This window comes from Peromyscus californicus, unplaced genomic scaffold (genome assembly GCF_007827085.1).
Source record: "Peromyscus californicus insignis strain IS unplaced genomic scaffold, ASM782708v3 Scaffold_12__1_contigs__length_115047231, whole genome shotgun sequence".
In the NCBI taxonomy this organism is placed as follows: Eukaryota; Metazoa; Chordata; class Mammalia; order Rodentia; family Cricetidae; genus Peromyscus; species Peromyscus californicus.
Window position 1 is genome coordinate 17,297,762 of NW_026294413.1, and position 22,903 is coordinate 17,320,664.

Genomic DNA, 22,903 nt, shown 5'->3' on the forward strand with positions numbered 1-22,903 from the left:
ATTCATTTTTTAGCCTTTTCATATAGATTTTAATCTTCTGTTCAAGTGGTAAAAATTGGTGCTACTCAAAGAATGGCCATGTTGGTTTTTTCCTTATAATTGGAATGATTTTACCATAACAATACTTGTGACCAAATAACTATAAGCAAAAGTAGCTCCAATGAAATCAATATGGCGCTTTCTTAGAAAATTGGGAATCAATCTCCCCCAAGATCCAGCTATACCACTCTTGGGCATATACCCAAGAAATGCTCAACCACACCATAAGAACACTTGTTCAGCTATGTTCATATCAGCATTGTTTGTAATAGCCAGAACATGGAAACAACCCAGATGCCCTTCAACTGAAGAATGGATAAACAAAATGTGGTACATATACACAATGGAATACTACTCAGCAGAGAAAAACAATGGCATCATGAGGTTTGCAGACAAATGGATGGATCTAGAAAAAATCATCCTGAGTGAGGTAACCCAGACTCAGAAAGACAAACATGGTATGTACTCACTCATAGCAGGATACTAGACATGAAACAAGGATGACTTGTCTGCTACTCACATCACCAGGGAGGCTACCTGGAAAACAGGACCCCAAGAAAGACACAGGGATCGCCCAATGACAGAGAAATGGAAGGAGATCTACATGAACAGCCTGGATATGAGTGGGGCTAATGAAAGGCGAGGGTTGAGGGAAAGAGAGCTTGGGGGAGCGGGAGATCCCAGCTGGATCAACAACAGAGAGGGAGAACAAGGAATAGGAGACCATGGTAAATGAAGACCACATGAGAATAGGAAGAAGCAAAGTGCTAGAGAGGCCCACAGAAATCCACAAAGATACCCATACAACAGACTGCTGGCAATGGTCGAGAGACAGCCCGATCTGACCTACTCTGGTGATGGGATGGCCAAACACCCTAATTGTTGTGCTAGAAACCTCATCCAACTACTGAGGGATCTGGATGCAGAGATCCATGACTAGGCCCTGGGTGGATCTCTGGGAGTCCAATTAGCGAGAATGAGGAGGGTTTATATGAGCGAGAATTGTTGAGACCAAGGTTGGATAAAGCACAGGGACAAATAGCCAAATGAATGGAAACACATGAACTATGAACCAATGGCTGAGGGGTCCCCACTGGATCAGGCCCTCTGAATGGGTGAGACAGTTGATTGGCTTGATCTGTTTGGGAGGCATCCAGGCAGTGGGACCAGATCTTGTGCTCATTGCATGAGTTGGCTGTTTGAAACCTGGGGCCTATGCAGAATCGTTTGGCTCGGCCTGGGAGGAGGGGACTAGACCTACCTGGACTGAGTCTACCAGGTTGACCTCAGTCTGTGGGGAAGGCTTTGCCCTGGAGGAGATGGGAATGGGGGGGGGGGGGGATTGGAGGGAAGGTGAGGGGGACGGGAGGGGGGGAGAACAAGGGAATCCGTGGCTGATATGTAGAACTGAATTGTATTGCAAAATAAATTAAAATAAATTATAAAAAAAAGTAGCTCCAATGATGTGTTGGCAATGAATGGTAGAATTTGAGAAATAATGGCTGTGTTTCTTGTCACGAGAGAATGAAGGACTAATATAAAAACTGCGTACTTATCAGTTCAACAATAGCCTGACTACTGAGAAAATCTGGAGTTTAAATGCTGCTGAACTGCATAGGACATTTTCGCTAGAGTTCTCACCTAAGTTAAAGCAATTTTTGGTTGTGTGTTTGTGTGTGTGTGTGTGTGTGTGTCTGTAGGTCAAGGTAGCTGTCATATGTCTTTCCTCATTGTTCTGCACTATTCATAGAGACAATGTCTCTCACTTGAACTTGGGGGAGGGGTCACAGATTTGCCTGGAGATCTTGTCTCCATATCCTAATTATTGGGATCATAGGCAGGCTACCAATTTCTTTTTCCTATAGATGATTCCTGAAGATAGGAACCTAGGCCTTCATATTTGTGTTTGGCAAACATTTTACTGACTACATCATTTTTGTAACCCCTTAAGTTAGAACTAATGGTTCCCAAGATTTTATGTTTTGTTTTGTTTTATTTGCTAAATACTCTTAGCTTTCCTAATGTTATTCTTTATTTTGATCCACACTGATTTCTAATATTATATAAAGCATGTAACAACACACATACAGTTACTTTTCAAATTATCATTTTTTTACTCCCTAAACGTACATGATATAAGTTTTCAAAATTCTTGATATAAATTTTATTACAGAATTATTTATATTATAGAATTATTTAATCTTTCATAGAATCATTTACTAAATATGTAATATGTTTATACTAAACATATCTATCTCATAGAGATATTATGCATATTAACTACCTGAAATGAAATATGAAAAATATTTCTATATTTTAGGGATGCAAAATATTCATATCATGAATGATTATTTATATGTCAAAGCATATTTTTCAAAAGAGATCTGTAATTTTATAAGCAATTAGTTAACAATTAATTTCTAAATTGTCAGTTGTGACATGATGCAATGAATTTCATTTCAATAGATTCATGTAATTTAACAAAGGCCTTTCTCAATGAGATAGCAGATGTAAAAGAACATAGACATATATTATTGATGAGAGAGAGAAAGTTTAAAGGTTAAGAATGGAGTGTCTTTGACTTGTCTTTATGTGAACTCTCTCGTAGAAGTATAAGTACCAAATATTGAATAGAACCATGTATTTTTTAAAAAACAGTCATTTCTTAGTTGAAATAAGAATTTAAAATTATTTGAATTCATATAACCATAAACCTGACAAAGCCTAGAATATTATGGGTAATGTCTACATGACTGTAAACCAGAATACATTTTAATGGGCTGGATTCCAGTTGTCTACTATGGAAGACAAGGTAAATAAACTGAAAATGTTGTTAAGAATTTCATAAATACAAAAGGTATAATACAATCTACACCCTAACTTTGACTGGTAATAGTTCTAAATTAATATCCCCTACAAATAAAAGCAAGATAAAAGTATCCAATGACTATCAGATTCACCTAATCAAGAATTTGGACACTCGCTATAACAGCTGATTGCAAAATGACGATATTTTTGTGTTTTTTATCTCGTTGATGAACTGGTTTTGTTTTGACAATTGCCATGAGCAATTCTGACTCTCAATAGTGCTGTAGTATTGATAATGAAAAAGGTAGCTTTTAAACATTTTGACATTGGGATATGCTCAAATGAATTAACCTACGTTACTAAACTCAGGACTTTCTGGAAGAAGTCATTAAAAATTCTTTATTCAAAATCAAATTTATACATAGATTTTGGGCCAAGTTATATTTCAGTTCCCAAGGACTGGTCTTAAGATCAGTGCTTGACCTTTCCTTTAAGAATGTCTTTGAAAGCTAACATATATGTGTGTGTATATATATATAATATTAAATATATGTTATATATAATTAATATAAATATACAATTATATATATATATATATATATATATATATATATATTTATTTAAACAGAAATATCCTTGCCATTTATGGAAAAGAAAATGTTTCTGTTCGTCATGTTTATTTTCTCCTGGCATGTAAAATATCACATTTTTATTTGACAGTTTTCTTTGGTTTGGAAATTTGATGATTGCAATCATTGCATGGATATCAAATAACCCTCAACATATAGAATTCTCCATTATGTAGTGCCTGATTGTTTTGCACATTCTCCAGACACTTTCCTTTTGGCTTTCCTACTGTTATGGTTTCCCAGTCTCTGGTTATCCTTGGATCTGCCCTGACTCACATTGCCACCTACCATCATGTCATCTCCCCAATGCTGGGCATGTTTAAAAGTCTCTTTTTATTCTGTTAATATTTTTTTCTGGAATAAATGTTTTAAAATTGTTGTACATCATAAGAGATAGCCAATCATTTCTTAGAGGAAACTCATTGAGACAAGGATGTTACTTCATGGTTGTATTTGTATGTATTTGTTTATTTTATTTCTGTACACTGCTATAAAGGGAGACAAACCATACCATCCTATTAGGTAGCTCCTCATGACACAGGTTTTTCTAAAGGAATGTGAGGCTTTCCATACTTTAGTTTGACTAAATACGGTAATAGTTAAATGAAAAGAGGCAGATCATAGTGGCCCTAGTCAACACAACCCTAAAACACTGAAATTGTTCGGAGTAGCAAAAATTACATTTGTCGTATTAAAACAAATCTCCTATTTAAAGACAAATGTTTGAAATATGAATAATACAAAAACTCTGAGCCTACAACCACACAATAAGAGTAACAGAGTTGCAATCAAGTATCTCAATTATGGGAACAATGTTATACCATCTTTTATATCTAAAAAAACAATGAGTAAGTATCAATTCTTTATTTTGCCATTCTGCAAACAGTCCTAGTTCTGCTACCAAGTATCTACAGCTAAAGAATGAAAGGTCCTTTGACAAAAGTATGCACAGTGAATGAGTGCAAAAACAAAGTGATGCTTAAACATGGCTTTGTATGTTAATATTCCTGATGAATACTAAAAATATGCCTTCAGATTATTGCTCTGTTTGGTTCAGAGTTATAACAAATGAGTAACTTTATGAACAGACCCTGTGTTTGAGGCTCACATAGGATTTATTCTACGATAAGGATAAAAGCCAAACTCAAGCAAAACACCACATGATGCACAGAGATAAACAATCTGAGGTCATCAGAATGTGCCTGTGGTTCAATCAACTCATATGGAATGAAAGTTTAAAGTTTAATGGGGTTTTGTACATCATAATAATTGAGTTAAACATAAAAGCTAATATTTCCCACCTTAAAATCACAGAATATATGTTGAATAGTACAGAAAGCATAACTCATGTTTATATGAATGAGAATTTCATTAACTTTCCTCTAATTTAAAAGATTAGAAATACATAAAATAAAACACAAAAGTCAAGCAAACGAAAACCAGTTTTGTTATACCTCAGAAATCTTTTTTATCTTAAAAGTCCATAAAGGAACTTTAAATCTTCCTAGAAATGTTCAGAATGATTAAAATTTGTGCCTTGTATTATATGACAAACTGTCTAGACAAGGCAAAAATTATGAAAATAATTTATTACTAATGAATATTGGTTTAAGTGCCCATTATACTATGGGATGGTTTTCAAAGTTTAAGTTCATATTTAACATGACCAGAGAGTAAATCTCTCAATACCCACTAAAGGGCATTATGTCTACTTTTATAGTACTATTATCTAATTGAATTTGAAGTTTACTGTAAAATGTTCTTTTACTTGCAATATATTCTCATGTGATATGAATTCTACCTTTCTGTGAGTGTTTATAATTTAAACTTGTTTCTACTTATTCAGACAAAATGTTGATATTTTATAAACTTTTATCAAGAGTACTATATCAGTAATTTATCAAGTGATTAAAAGCTATCATACTACTATAATAGACAGTAGTAGAATTCAAGTAAATATAATAGAATGCAGTAAAGAATTCTCTCAATATTTAAGTCTTATACAGATACTTAATATTAAACAGTTATATATATATTTATTGTTTGTAGTGATACAAAATAAATTTAGTTTAATGCTTGCTCCACACATATGTGTGTATGTAATATATTTTCACATATATCTATATAAATATATATGTTAAGTGCAGTGAAAAATAATCCTCAGCCATATTCACTAGCTTAAAATATAAAAATACAACAGAGAATTGTACAAAATTTCTTAGTTAAATCACTTGCCAGTTTGTGGAGCTGGCCTAGTGGTTAAAGCGTTAATTGAACATGTGTGATAACATCACATTGAATCTATAGCCCACTATAATAGCTGGATACAAGGGCACTAATCTCTAACTACAGTTCTGGGTGTGGACAGAGACAGATGGACACCAGCTGGATGCCAGACAGGTGAGCTGAAATGGTGAGCCCCAGACTCAATGAGACACTGTATCTTAAAATATAGAGATGCCATAGAGAAGAAACCTAGCAATTATATCTACTATCCAGACACATGCATTCATAATGCTGAGCATACTTGCAAATATATTTGCATGCATGGCCTATATCACACACACACACACACACACACACACACACACACACACACACACCGCAATTGAAAATGAAAGAAACTAAGCTGCCAAGTATGCATCTGTAACAAATCTCTCCCACAAGCCTGGCAGTCACAGGGCAAATTGTATTTACCTTTGGGCTTTTATTTAATTCTTGTTCTAGACAGAGGGGATATCCCATGTTCATATGGATGAGAACCAATTTAGGCTTCTTCCTAGTCATGTTAGTGTTATTAAAATTAACAACAGAGAGGTAGTCTGGGTAGATGTGATTCTTAAATTTAGCACAGATGAAATCATTTGGTATGCAGAATGTTTGAACTATGCTTTGGGGGAAAGTAAAAGATTAATTAAAATAACTGATCAATAACTGAACGTAGAAAACATTAGAAGAGTCACAGAAAATAATTTTGTTTCATATTATGAAAATAGGGTTTTTATTCATTAAATGCATGATTAAGTATCTTTAGTAGTTGAAAGGGAGTGTGTGTGTGCCCCTCTCACTGTCAGTACAGGGACTGAAATGTCTTTAAAATACTATTTTCATTTAATTTTTGAGATTAGAATGCAATTAGGTCATTTCCTCCTTATTCTCCGCCCTTGAAGTACTACTATGTACCCTTCCTGCTTGATCTCCTTTAAAAGCACGGCCTTTTCCTTTAAGTGTTTCATACCTACCTACATGATACATTCATATATATATATATATATATATATATATATATATGCATGTGTATATATGTACGTATAATAGCATGTATATATATATGATTGTTTTATACACAAAAATGCATATGTATCCACTACTAAATATACAAATTACAAATTCCTTATCAAAGAATCAGCTCTTATCAATGGCATATGGACACAAAAATAGAACATGTTCATATAAAGATAAACCATTGGCCTTTTAGTAATTTGTAATACTAAACTTTGTATTATTTTTTCCTCCTCTCCTCTATAAGCAGCCTGCTTTTTTATCCCCTCCCCCTGAGTAATCTGTTTTAGTGTCAGTCATAATTTCTTTTTAGAATAATTTTTGTTCTTCATACTGACTTTCTCATGCCTTTTGTTATTTTAGAAACCCATTTAGTTTTTTTTTAAAGAACTAGATGATGTTTGCAATGGAGTCTCCCCTTATATTCACTTCACATCACTTTGGTTAAATTAGTAACAAGTCTGTATTGGCAATACTACATGAAATTATTTCTCAGTGTTCTGCTCTGCCAGCTTCTGACTGATTGAGTTTGCACATTGCTAACTGTTATAACCCAAGGCACTTATGTTATGGCACACTTGGAGCCAAGAGCTACCTCAGTTGGCCTCCTCTGCAGATACTGTGGTATGGTTTCTATGCTTCTTCAAGATTACTTTCTGAAGCCTATGATGTAGACATCCATGCCTGGGCTGTAACCTAGAAAGTGTCTGTAAGGATTTCTCAAAGGGGTAATGTTTTATTACTTTTCTACTACTGTAATAAGACACCATAACAAAGCCAAACATTAGCAGAAAGTGTTTATTGGGACGTATAGTTCCTGAGAAATATTTGTCCATGTAGATCAGGGTCAAGCACAGTGGCAGCAGACAGGTGTGGTGACTGGAGGGCAGATGAGAGCTCACTTGTAAACGGCAAGCAGGAAGCTGAGAGATCATTTAGAATAGCTGTGGCTTTTGAAACCACAATGCCAATGACATACTTCTTTCACAAAGACAGGCCTCCTAAACCTACCCAAAAAACACGGCAACTGGGGATCACATATTGAAATTCCTGAGGCTACTTGGAATACTTCATTTAAACCAATACAGACAGGTATAGGATTGACCTGATGTCCACAGATTCTTATTTCTTATCTGTTTGGTTTAGTCAAGTTTCTTTCTTCCCTAGTACATGGCTTGCTTCTATGTCTGAGTTAACACTAAAAAATGTCTGTCTCCTTCTTTAATGTTTAACTTGAGAGCAAGCTGACCAGACAAAGTTATTTCCTACTAGACCCCTCTATTCACTGCTTTTGTAGCTTCTCATTACAATATTTTGTTTGAAAGCTTGTTTACAACCTCATCACCTTATAGACAGAAAGTGTATTGATTTTTATAAAACTCACCTAGAGATTTTTTTAAATGTCCTCTAGTTTTCTAGAGACTCTTTTCCATAATGAAAATAACTTTGGATTTGAATTTTATTTTTATTTAATCTAATTTTTTGTTTGACAAAGACTGCTTTTCCATTTTGTTCTTTAATACAAACCATTAATAATGAATATTGCCAAGCCGGGCGGTGGTGGCGCACGCCTTTAATCCCAGCACTCGGGAGGCAGAGCCAGGCAGATCTCTGTGAGTTCGAGGCCAGCCTGGACTACCAAGTGAGTCCCAGGAAAGGCGCAAAGCTACACAGAGAAACCCTGTCTCGAAAAAAAAAACAAAAAACAAAAATCAAAAAATAATGAATATTGCCTTATAGATAAAATTATAAAAACAAATTGTCTGATTGTTGGTGTCTTGTATTTACTCCCAGGAGAGGACAGCGTTTACAACAGCAACAGAACCTTCAACCAAATCATATGCCAATACTGAAGAAACAACACAAATGGCTTGAGGATATACCTCAGTGGCAGCAATGCGTGCCTGTGATGCACAAAGCCTTGAGCCAAGTTTGAAAGCAAGTGTATGAAATCCCAGAACCCTGGAAACAATGGTAAGAAGATCAACGCTCAAACATCTCCTTAGTTATATAATGAGTTATAGATAATGAGTTCAAGCCCAACCTTGGTTAAACAATACCTTTTCTCAGAAAAGAGAATGAATGAAGCAGAAAGGAAGGGAGGGAGGGAGGGATGGAGGGAGGGAGGAAAGGGAAAAGAAGGGAAGGACAGGAAAAGAAAGGAAATGTAGAAGGGAGAAAGGGAGGGAGGGAGGGAGGGAGGGAGGGAGGGAGGGAGGGAGGGAGGGAGGAAAGGAGGGAGGAAGGAAGGCTGAGAAGCAGATTGTTAAGGAATCTTTTATAGGTGGCATTGTGTGTCTCTAGAGGCATCCCTGTGATGGAATCAGAAGAGTTACCAGAACTTTCAGATCCTTGAAACTTATTGGCCCTGAGTAGTGGTGGCAGAGACATTGGCTGGAGAAATATTATCTTTTTATCTTTAGTTATTAAGTATTAAAATTCTCTGAGCTAACATATTTTAAACAAGATATTTTCTGTGAAAGGGGCAAAACATGACTCATTAATAGCAGCTTAGAGTACGAAGGCCACAGATTAAATATCTGTAGCACATACATGGGAAAAATAATTGAGTTATGTAACTAAATAAAATTCATAGAGATGTAGCTAAATATTAGTAAATGGAAAGAATCGGGGTCAAATTGCAAGAAGTGGAAAGTTAAAAATAAGTTTATGGGGATATCATACACTTTATTGGTTAAAGAAGAACTGCATTTATCAGCCAGAATGCACAGTAAGTGCTCTGAACGAGAAAGTAAACCAGGGGAAACATCCTTTCTAACGAAGGATGGATGCAGATGAAAAGAACACACAAGGTTATCAGTCTTACTTTCCCCTGGCTCATGAATTATGAGGATTTGGCATCATTAAATCAAGTATGCTTATGGTATATGCAGTGCTCTGCGGATAGTTTAAAAAAAACTTAAACTAGTATGATCATTTCACCTTAAAGCATTCCTTAAATTCTTACAGAAATTATGGTGTAGAGAAATGTAACCTCATTATAATATGTGAGCACATTTTGTGGGAGGAAGGATAACTTGTACCAGGAAAAGACAGAAAAGATCAATTTTGTGTTCACATTTTTAAAAGATCAGGAAAACACAGACATATTCTTTACTCCTATGTATGAGGCTACTGGCATTATTTTCCTTTCTCCTTTTATCCCCCATCCTTGACTTATTTTATGTGCTGACATTCCCTTAGGCGAATTATGCTAATCTTAAGAGCACTATTTATTCAGAATTCTTATCTGACAAATGCACACTCACAAAACATTTGTCTTTAAGCTTAGCAATGTTTTAATGGAGATAAATAGAAATACTTCCAAGAGTAATTGACTGCCATTTTCTAATTATGCTTTGTTCTATTACTTTGTTGAAAAGATTTTTACTGATGCATGAAAAATATTCAAAAGGCAAGAAGCATGTTTTTAATTATTTTATTGTCTTCTGTTGAAGGCTTAGCTTTTGCTTCAAATCCATACCACTGGATATTTTAGTGTCTAATAGCTTTTGTTTCTTAGAGGTGATTAACATACATTTAAAAAATATTCACAGAGAATGATTATGTCAGCAAAGTTTATATAAAATAAGTATTTAAAACTCTCGCTCTATTATGTTCACAGATGTTTCATGATGCTCATTTTCATGGCAAGTACAAAGAATCTAAAAATATTACATGAGGTAAAATTAATTTCAGGTGTTTGAAAACATCTTTTCTTGAATATAAGAACTAAAACTATTTGCAGAATGGTATATTTAATTGTATGCCTTTTCGTGAGGCCATTTAAGGTAAAGTTCAATCTTGCATATGCATATATATAATGCTAATATATATATATAATGCTAATATGTATTTCAAAATAACAGTAGGGTGGTGAGTGTCTCAAATGAGTGATTATCTTCTTAGCATTTTGTAGCAAGTATCTTAAAAGTTTTTATTAATAAAAACAAACCTGAAGCAAGGTATTGGGGTGAATGCTGGAAGATCAGAGAAGCAGAACAAGTCACAGCCTCACCTCGCCAGTTCCTCAGCTGATCCTGTTTCCTCAGACTGGAAACCTCTGAGTTCTCATCCAGATTGAATCTCAGCTGAACTGCTACTCATAAGCCTAAAACCTTACCCAGCCAAAAGCTTCTAGTTTCTGGTCTTCATGCCTTATATATCTTTCTACCTTCTGCCATCACTCTCTGGGATTAAAGGCTCACATTCTGGGATTAAAGGCGTGTGAGTCACCATGCCTAGCTGTTTCCAACGTGACCTTGAACTCAGAGATTCAGGTGGATCTCTGCCTCTGGAATGCTAGGATTAAAGGTGTGTGCTACCACTGTCTAACCTCTATGTTTAATATTATGGCTGTTCTGTTCTCTGACCCCAGATAAGTTTATTAGAGTGCACAATATTTTGGGGAATACAATATCACCACAGCATTTCTTTAAGTAGCTTTACATATATATATATATATATATATATATATATATATATATATATGATATATAAAACTATTTTGAAACTTGTGATATTTTTTGACAAATCCTAATTCAGAATTTTTTTTCTTTTAAAGGTACTGTATGAGCAGTCTGTCCATATACTTCTTAGGTGATACTGTATGAGAGAACTGTACTCTTCATAATTAATTTGTATTATGGTTTTTAAAATATTTAACTGTTTCTTCTGTTCCTGAGCATTATGAAAAGAGCATGGATGGATAGTGCCTTGGTTAGCATCAACTAGGTTTCCAAATAAAATCAGATCCACCTAGAGCAAGTAAAACGTTTATCCAATATACCAAACAGGAGCAATATCAATGAAAAGAGTTTGAAAATAAAGAACTCAGAGAGAACATAATAAGAAACTTCTTCCCCTTATAAAGTTACATCGTACAACCATCGCTTTACTCAGCCATCAAAATCCGTATTTACATTCTAAATACTGCCTTTATACCCATGGATAACTATAGTCTTCACCTTTCATCAAGGAAACTTCTCTTTGTGACAGAGAGCATTATATGAAACCTCAATGGATCATGATGCTGAGTTGCGCAGCCCAGTCCTAATGGATATATCTACAGAACATCCCATCACCCAAAGTACAGTGAGCATTGACTAACTGGGGCAAAATGATTGTGAGTGCCAAAGGATCCAGGAGTTTGTTGTGAGATTCTGTCCCCTAGAAATATAGAAGCTTTAGCCATAAACTCTCACCAACATAATGGCCTAAGCAGGAGCTTAGCAAGGATGACAAACAGAGACATCCTAAAGTGCATGAAGGAAGGCTCAAGAGACCTCAACCATACACAAAGAAGAAAGGCGACTAAGGAATTCTGAGAAGAGAAATAGTGTTCCTCAGAGACAAGTACAGTAATTATCTAATACTAAACAATCAGGAAACATCCATACAAGTAATGCTACAGACACTGAGCAAGAAGTATTTATGATTTTGAGGATATGTGTACATATCTCTCTCTCTGTGTATATAAATAAGTATATATGATGCATATGACAACAGTTAGAGATAAAGGGGCCAAGGAGGGACATATGGGGGAGCTTGGAGGGCATAAAAGGAGTGGAGCAATGCTCTGCTTATATTACAATCCCTGAAATAAAAGTAGGAAAGAAAACTAAAATAAGTTAAAATACAAATGAGAAAGTTTAAAAGAAAATATTTGAGTTTTCCTGTAATATCCACATTCCTTTTAGTATTACTGGGTATATAAACCGATCTGCACATGCCTTCCTGGTTTACATTCAGTGAATTCTTTTGGCAAAGGAGTAATTCTTTAAAATGCCTCATGATTTCATACATAGAAAAATCATTAAGATTTGACGATGTGGCTACATATGGCTTATCTTGAGACTGTCTCAGGATCTTTGAAATTAACTGTGTATCTTCTAAGCTGTACTTTGTGTATCCTCTGAATATATTCATGGGGATCAGAACCAGGGAATGTGAGAAAGTCAGAGTCATATCCCAACAATACAATATCTGCTTACAACATGAATATTATTATAAAAAGTGATAAAATAATTTTCAGTCAAAAGAACATTTAGTGATTGCTTTTTTTTAAAACTCTGAATCACTCTCTTGTTTAGTAAAATGTTATCTATCATTACAAAATGAACAGAACCAAGTCAATCTGAACAAATAAACCTTAAGGGAAAACTATATTATTAGATATGCAATTGGATAGAACCATATAAATTTTCTTGATTTTTGTCTTGTAGACATAAATTATCCCTTAACATTGCATCTAACCATCCTAAAACCCAATAGTATTTTATTAAAAAAAAAAAAAAACTACATAGGAACCATGATATCTTTCAGCATCAGCTAGTTTCTTACATCTTGCTGTAGGATTGAGAACCAAAATAGTGTCATGTTGAGTACCTATTATATCTGTTGGTCTGGCAATATATAAATTATTACACTCACAATAAAAATGAAAAGCTGCATAATTCAATGAAAATGATCATTGTTCCTATTATTCTAAAATCAACACAACTGGTCCTTCTAAAATTAGATTATCTGTTCATTTGAGAAACTGAAATACTCAGTAGAGTATAAGTTTTTTTTTTTTTCACTAATTTGTCATTAGCTATTTAAACAGGTTCTTAGCTTTCTTGAGGTAAAATATTTATAATTAAACACACAGAAAATCCATCCCTAAAGTCATGACTGCATTTATAAACATGAATTGGAAAGAAGCTGTATTTTTAACTTGTATGCTTATTTAGTAGTGCTTCTCAAGATGAGCATTTAAATGATCATTTACAGAATAAAGAATGGGTGATAAATAGATATTATACTCTCTGCTGAGTTTCTATTAAGAAAGAGTACCCAGATTAACTAGATTTTCAGAGTAATAATGAATATTAAATCAGATACATTTTTATTTAAAAAACATAGTTTGCTGGGTGGTGGTGGTGCACGCCTTTAATCCCAGCACTCGGGAGGCAGAGGCAGGCGGATCTCTGTGAGTTCAAGGCCACCCTGGGCTACCGAGTGAGTTTCAGGTAAAGCACAAAGCTACACAGAGAAACCCTATCTCAAAAAACTAATATATATATATATATATATATATATATATATATATATATATATATATATATATATATAGTTCATTTGTGATTGGGGTTTAATTTTGTGTCTGAACTTACATTTGGTAAGTCTAGAGACCTTAATTGTATTTTTATTTGGATCAATGATGGATCAATGCACCTTGGAAGAAAGATAAGGCTGAAGATGGTATGATGTGAAACCTGGAGAATAAAGAAAGGAAAAGATGGGCTGAAGTCCCAATATCCCCGTTATCTTCATGTGGCCAGTGACCGGAATTCTCTTCTATATGGCCAACATCCTTAAGTTTTGTCACTTTGCTTTAACACAAAGACATCTAAGATCCAGAGAGCAGCAATACCACTGAAAGTCTATATTAGTATTCTCCTTACTGCCTGCTTCTGTTTTAACAACGTTGTTGGTTTCAATTTTTTGAATAGTAATATATTTCAAAACATATTTGTATTTGAAGAGTTGCTCCTTTGAATTTTTGAATACTTATACTTCATTTTTATTATCTATTATTTACATATTACTAACAGTAAATGAAGCAAAAATGAAGAGCAGAAAAATCACCAATGGTGAGATCCATTTCTCTGGTTCTTAAGTTACATATGTCACCTTTAGACATGTGTCTTAGTATTTCTATTACTATGATTAAGCACCATTACCAAAAGCAACTTGAGGAATTATTAGCTTTTTTCACTTTTTTCCTCATGTAACTGTCCATCATTAATGGTAGTCAAGGCAAGAATTCAAGCAGGGTAAAAACCTGGAGGCAGGATATGAGTATCTCTAGCCCAGTGGTATCTCTACCCACAATGGGCAGCACCTTCTACCATAAATCCACCATCAATAACTAATTATGAAAAGGAATACAAGATTACCTGAATATACTTCAATCTTCTGGAGGCATTTTCTCAATTGAGGATCGCTCCTCTCAGATGATTGTAATTTGTGTAAAGATGATATAAAACTATCTAGGACAACATATAGTAGTAAAATATCTTTGAGAAAATATATTACTAAAAAATGATGTGTAGTTTAGTCTGATTAAAATAGTAAAGTGATAAAGTCAATATTAGGCTTAATATTATACTGTACTAGGAGGCCCAGAAGAGACACTATCAGCCGGTGTGGGAATGAATCTATATATACTGAGTTCTTTAGTCCATTCTATTTATTACTCTAAGCCAATTTTTTCTGTACAGCTTTCTCTAGTCCATTTACTGTATTCTTCTAAGCCAATTCTATCTAGGAACTTTTACTCGCCAGTCATCACCCTTGGTGAGATCCTCAACATAGCTAAAGCCCTAGTCCTATGAGTATCCTGTTCAGGCTCCAGATATGGAGTGCCCAGAAACCCTGGGGTCTAGCTACATCCAGTGTGGGATATCTGAGGGGAAAAAAAAAATCTACATACACTAATGTTCTTATGTCTGTTAACTTTATTCCTCTAAGATATAATTCTATAAATACAGCTGTAGCTTCGTCAGGCATTTAAGGCAAAAACAACTCTAGATATACCAAGCTCTTTATCCATCTACTATATTTCTCTGGAATGAAATCCTGTTTCCATAGCTTCAGTTCCATCTAGTTCCCTAGCTCATAGTTCTGCTAATGACCAAATTCCTATGCTTCCAGCCTCATCTTCATCCTGTTTCCTCATTCTCCATGTCCACTACTCTCTACTCAGAAAACTCTACCCGAGATCTGCTTACCCTCTACAGAACCTGTCTTCCTTTCTTCTCTCTCGCCATGCTGTTCTGTGTGGTTTCTAGAGAAAATGCCTGCCTTCTCTTTCCCTGAGCACATGGTTCTCTGCCTCCTCAGGAATGTTATTCTACCTCTCACCTTGATATGTAAAAACCTCTTTTGTTCTCAGTCCAGTTGCTCTAGAGAGCTGCTAGGCCTTGGGTCAAGGGGATGGTCTGAGCTTTATTTGCAAAAGAAGCAAAACTATGGGTCTCCAGCCAGTTTATCTCCTAGGCTCAGCAGGGGATTTAGTAACCTAGAAGTTCAGCAGGTCTGAAAATATTTGGGCATGCCAGAATTTCATAGTAGAAGACAGCTGGAATATTAAAGGCTGGATATCACCAAATAATCATAATAAATGCCTTGCGTCTTGACAGACCCTTGGCCAGTCAAGGTATAGATTTAATATGTAGCTGAATCTCTATGATATATTTTTGCGGCCCACAAGAATTAAGAAGATATATACAAGTAACACACACATACAAATACACAGAGATATGATATAAACAACTAAAAGTTTTTGAAGGAAAAAAACAGTTCCAAAAAGCACTTATGGAATAAATGTCAAAGACCACCGCAGAGACAAAATAAATGACAAAGCCTTACTATGAAAATAAATTTTGTAATTAAATGGATCAAGCAATTAAATTAAATATTTAAATATAAATATTTTGAACAAAATCAAAATTCTCATGTAAGTTGTGTACATGTTTCTTAATTCCTCGTGGCCAGCTTTGTGTAGCATCAGATGGCACAAAGATTAGTCTTCCTCTGTTCCTTCTGCTGTCACTACTTCCATTTTCAGGTTCACCCTTCAGGACCTCATCTATACCTGACTGGTGTTCATCAATCCACTTCTAGTACCATTCATCTCTGTGTGAAGATCTGGATTTCCAAAAGAGGCGTCTGGATAGCACATGACATCCAGTTCATGGCAAATATGTTAAATTGTTTAAGCCATTTATTGATGTACAGTTGCTTGCTGTATTTAATATATATATATATATATATATATATATATATATATATATATATATACTTTCACATTTACTGGCCCTGTTTATTATAATATCCATTTGTCTTTCTTGATGTTTAAACTGTAAAATCTGAAAGCAAAGTCACCCTGATAGTTAAAATACTTTAACAATTCTGCTTTTAAAAAGAATTTCTCAGGGTCTCAAGGGTTGACTTAGCACTTGCTCTTATTCCAGAGGACTGGATTTGATTCCCCAAACTCACATGACAGGACACAGTTGTCAGCAACTCCAGGTTCAAGAAAAATGACACATTCTTCTGCTCTCTGTGGACACAAGGCATGGAAATGATGCCCAGATATAAGAGGCAAGGCACGTATGAAGTAAAACGATACAATTTTTAAGAGATTAAAAAAAAATTTCTTTCACAAGCATACTGACCTGGAGAGGAAAGTTCAGGAGGTACCAGTGACATGCAAGGAATTTCAGGTATCTGAGTAAAGCTGAAAATGGGAAAACTCTGCCTCCCTACAGGAGAGCACACTTGACTGGTGCCAAGTAGTCATTTCTGAGAAGCTATATATAAGAGTAACACACACACAACATACACACACATATATACAGTGTGTATATATATAAATGTATATAGAAAAACATATATGTATGCAATAACAATTAATTTATAAAGAGGCCATGAAGTTGAAGGAAAATGGGGACAGGTTTATGGAAGGTTTTGGAGGGAGGAAAGAGAAAGGAGAAATGCAATTAAAATTCAGTCTCAAAAATCAACAAAGGAAAATATTTATCAGTGAGTTATGAAATTAACAATTAATTTGGACAGAATTCATTCATTAAATAAGATACATTGATAAACAGAAGCCAAATACTTAACATCAATTTATCCTCCTGATCTCTATTCCAAATCAAAAGAGAAAGAAAGAAGAAAGGAAGAAAGAAAAGAGGAGACTAAAGAGAGGGAAAGAGATGGAAACATATTTCATTGAAGATTTTAGAAAATAAATTATTATCTTTCAGCAATAAATTGCTGTGTTCTAAACAAGTGACACCAAGAATGGTAAATTTAGGGTGTTATTGAATCTTCTCTTTAGATACCTTAGTTGAATCAAATTCAATTTATAACAGTCTTAAAATTAACCCAAAAGATTATATACTCTGTCTTCATATTATGTCAGATATTTTCATGTTATAACAAAAAGCTTTCACGTTGGAAGTGACACACGTATTCTCATGTAGAATTTCTCATAGAATGAAATGCAGTAAGAAAACTGAGTGACACAATGTTAAATATAAAATACTATCATCATTTGTTTTTTGATAATGTTGTTATTCTGAAAACATAACTAAGAAGTGTTTTATTGAAATCAAATCTAGAAAATAATTTATTTTTTAAGTAGCCTCAATACTGAGTATGCCTCAATGAATCTTAAAATAAAAATAAAAATGACTTTATATTGAAAGTTTTTATTGATAATGATATTCATATGCTGTTCAGATTTGGTCTAAACATGAGACAAACATGTGTCTAAGTATGATCATATTTCCAGATCACTGAATATGTATATACTGTGAATAACTTCTTTTATTTACCCAGTTAACAGGGTTATATTTTCATAAAGTATTACGGAATCAAACAGCCTCTATAAGCTAATGGTAGATAAAGTCAATAGAAATTGTTCTTTTAAGGAAATACACAGAACAGCAAAAGAAAAAAAAATCCTAGTATTCCAGAAGCTTGCACAAATAAAACTTCACTTGTTTCCTTTTGTAATTGAACAAACGTTAAGTGAAATAGACCACAGAATTTATTAAATACTGAGAATAATCAATTCTTCTTAAAGTTAAATGAAGCATGAAAAGAGTAAAATTATCATGACCCATGTGTCATTTTCATTCAAAGGAAGGTATGGAAGGAGAAAGAGAATCAATTTGTATGATATCCTTGGTGATTTTAAAATTATTAACCTTAACCTGAGAATCCATTTATAAAAGCAGGAAGATATTAAAGTTCACATGTTTCATTTTCATACTAAATCATTCCGGTTTTGCTTCTACATTTGGTCACTCTGAAGCAGTACCACTTTTAGTCATGTGAAGTCAAAAGATGCTGAGGAAGCAGTGGAGGGAGACGGCGAAGCAAGCCTCAGACAAAGGACTGCCTCCTACTAGGAGACTCTAACTTTTGTGACTGATATAGCAGTCTCAGGACTATTGAGGTATAAAGTGGGATGTGTATTTGAAGCTGTCCATAAAATGACAAAAACAGAACTTGGCTACTCTTGTCAGTAAGAAGGCAGCAGCACACCTGTCCGGGCCATTGGTCATATCATTTCCTAATTCTCAGCCAGCTTATGTGGTGCTGGCCTAACATAGTCAGTAAACGTGTTGATAGCAATTTCCTCTGTTCCCTGTTTATAACAGTTGTTGCAATTTCCTTTTTGGAACTCTCATTCAAAGTAATTTGAATCTGTGCTCATGGGTACAGGTCACTTGTATTCTGCTCAAAATAAGCTATTTTCGTATTTTTCTTTAAAGTACGGTCTCTATTTTGAGTTGACAGAAGGTACTGAACATATTTTACTTTCAAGCCTGAGGCTTTCTTTCTTTCTTATTTTTTTTTAACTACAATATTGTTCAGCAATTTTCTCCTTATTAATGGCATAGCATATTGAAGAGAAATTTAAAAGAGGGACCAAAAAGTAAATGGAATTTTGTTCTCTAAGTTATTATTTAGGATGTTCTCTTTTATCAGTGTTGTTAAGGAGATTCTCATGCTTACCAGATAAGGTAATTTTAAATAAATTTTCTAAGAAACCTATTTTTCATCTCAATCCTACTGATAGATTAGATTTAATGTTCTGTTTTCCCTATAATTTCTTTACCTTAGAAATAATTTTACTTGTAGCTTTAATAAAGAGCATGTATGGCAAAAGTTATAATATATTTTGATTTTAAAAGTAAGATGAGTTCAGTGAAAAAAATGTATCTTTCAAAATACCAGGCAGCCATTTACATATCTAGGCATGCACATTCAATCTTGAATATGGGGTTATTGTGCATGTTTTGATAGATGCCGTGTGATAGTTAGATTTGTTTTTATCTTACAAAGGATTTTGAAATTTTGGATGCATTTATGTTATATAAGAACGATAGTGATGACCAGAGTAGCTTGTAGTGCCCTTCTGAACTGCACAAAGAAATTAAGCAATATATTTATAACAAGACCTCCTAGGACATGTAAAGTAGAAATATATATCTTGTATTGTATGCTTTCTATGTGTAATGTTCATATCCACCATGTTCTGAGATATTGATTCAGCGATGTAAGACCAATTCCCCACAGAATCAAACCTGAAATTATGTCACAACCTACTAAATTGTTAAGCTTTTGGGTTCCCCACTTATATTCCTTTGTGTAACATTGTAGTTATTCTCAAAATGTGGAAAAAGCCTTCTCCATATCTGTCTTGCTTGGCTGGCCAAATCAAAATAAACTTAATTTTTCTACTTTACCAACATATCTCTGACAAATAGAATTTGGGGTGATGGTGGGTGCTCAGGCCTCATCCATGGCCCCCAGAATTTCATCTCTGGCTTAGAGTCCTAGAAGCACAGGCAGTGCAATAATTGACTGCCTTTCTATAGTTTACTCTTGCATATTGTTTCCACTAAGTATCATCTTGTAAACTACAACTATTAAAAGTAAACTATCTCTTATTGCTTGAATTGAGTTGTATTATGTTACAGAATTTCCTCGATTCTCACAAATGTTGAGTGAAGTTTCTTATTGAAGTAGAAAATGGAATTACTCTCACTTTTTTATAATTTTACATGCTGTTGTTATAGCCATTACCTGTTCCTCAATCATCCTTCTTTTCTCCATTAGCCTACTTTTAAATAGAAATTGAAATTATAGCATAGAAAAATGTTTAAGCATTAGCTAGAAAATAAGCATGTACATTTTCCACCATGACAGGGGAATTTACTTGCTCAAGCAAAGAGGGTGGATAGCATGTCATTCAAGGTACATTTTAGAAATCACAAATGTTAAAATATGTCATGAGTATCATGTATGGGCAACAAGTTAACTGAAACAAGAAATTCTTTTAATTTGCAACTTAACTAAAAAAAGAAAGCAGAAAATAATGACTTTTGTGGTGATATTTTATTTGTGCTGAAGTGTGGTGATATTTTATTTGTGCTTTAATAAATAATGCTTGCCTGTAGATCAGAGGAAAAAGGCCAGGCATTATAAGTAAACAAAGAAGTCAGGCAGTGGTAGCACATGTCCTTAATATGATCACTTAGCAGGCAGGATCACTGTGTGTTCAAGGCCACACTAGGGAACAGAGGCAAGTCTGGTGACACATGCCTTTAATCCCAGTACCAACCATAGAGTTCTGGAGGCCTGTACAGAAAGGAAGTGACAGAGCTATATAGGAAGAGGAAGTGATGTAGCTGGACAGAGAGAAAATCAGATGGCAGAACAGCAAGGCATATAGGTGTGGGTAGATAGCAAGTACCTCACATTTGGAAGCTGCAGAGTTGGTGAGGTAAGGTTGGCTGGTGGCTTTCCCTGTTACCCTGATCTCTCTAAGGTTTTCACCCCTATATTTGGCTTTGTGTTTTTTATTTAATAAGACCATTTAGAATTTCATCTGCAACTTCTATGCTTGTACTTTACATTGCATATTTGTCCCACATATTAAATGAAATTAATTAGTTTTGGTATGTTACATAATTCCAATATGTTTAAAGACAGGCACTAATATAAACTAATCTGGCCTTAAATGTGTTATGTAGCAAAGGATGGCCCTGAACTCTTAAGTCTCTTGGCTCTGTCTCCAGAGTGCTGGATTGTAGCTGTACACCATGAAGGCTAGTTTTATGTTTTACTGGGGATTAAATGCAGGGTTTATGCATGCTAAGCAAATACTATACCTATAATACTACACAACCAATCTTCAAATAAGTTCTAAATACTGATTTCACTCATGAATTTTAGCAAAATATTATATAAAATATAATATATTAGTTATAAGCTTCTTTTATTATTTTAGATAAAAAGGGGAAAATGTGATAATATTGTGTCCCCCAATATATTGTGTGCCCTAATAAACTTATCTGAGGTCAGAGAACAGAACAGCCACTAGATAGACATAGAAGGCAGGCAAGGTGGCACACACTTAATCCCAGAATTTGTCTTGCTTGGAAAAGACACACGCCTTTAATCCCAGGAAGTGATGGTAGGAAACAAAAAGGTATATAAGGCATGAGAACCAGGAACTAGAGACTTTTAGGCTTTTAAGCTTTTAGGCTTTTAGCAACAGTTCAGCTGAGATCCATTCCGGTGAGGACTCAGAAGCTTCCAGTTTGAGGAAACAGAATCAGCTAAGGAATTGGCGAGGTGAGGTTGGATGTGGCTTGTTCTGTGTCTCTGATCTTTCAGCATTCACCCCAATATCTGGCTCCCGAGGTTTTTACTAATAAGACTGTTTAAGATTTGTGTTACACTTAAGCATGCTGGGCAAATACTGTACCTATTATACTACACAATCAGTCTTCAAATAAGTTCTAAATACTGATTTCATTCATGAATTTTAAGCAAAACATATAAAAAAGAATGATTTTTGTCTACTCATAGAAATATATTTTAATCAGAGAACCTGAAAAATGTTTATATAAAATCTTGATAACTATTAAGATATGTTGATGAATATTATGGTATCAATTCAATTTTTATTAGCTAAAGGACTGAAACCTGTATATATAGCCTTTCTTGAGTAGAAAGCCAACAGAAAATTGGTATTATTTTGAAATTATTGCTGATATAGTCATTACCTTTTACAGGTACTATGCTTGAAGTGTATCATCTAAAATTTAACTATATTTCTGTTCTGTTTTATGTAAAATGGCCCTGGGGAATATTTTCTGAGAATAATAGGTTTAATTTATAGAATGCAAGTCAACATAATTAAGTTTACCAAAGACAAGTCAGTGACAGAAAAATTTCATTACTGAGAAATCATGAAGTAAACTTCCTTTGTTTACCTCATAAGAGTGATTGGGGTAGAGGGGGTAGGTAATTTTATTTCAGTGAAAGTGTTGTAAATGGAGAGTTACAGATTTAAGCTAGGCAATTTTATCTGAAGATAGAGTGGAAGGAATAATTTTTCACTAATATATGATATATGCAGCAATGAAATGACTGTCATATTATAATTAACCAGATAACAAACAGAAAAAGACTACTTTTATGTCATTTTAAAAACAGACAGCAGAAAATTGTGTTTTAAAGCTTCTTTTACTGATTACAGCTATTTATCCTAATCTGGCTAATAG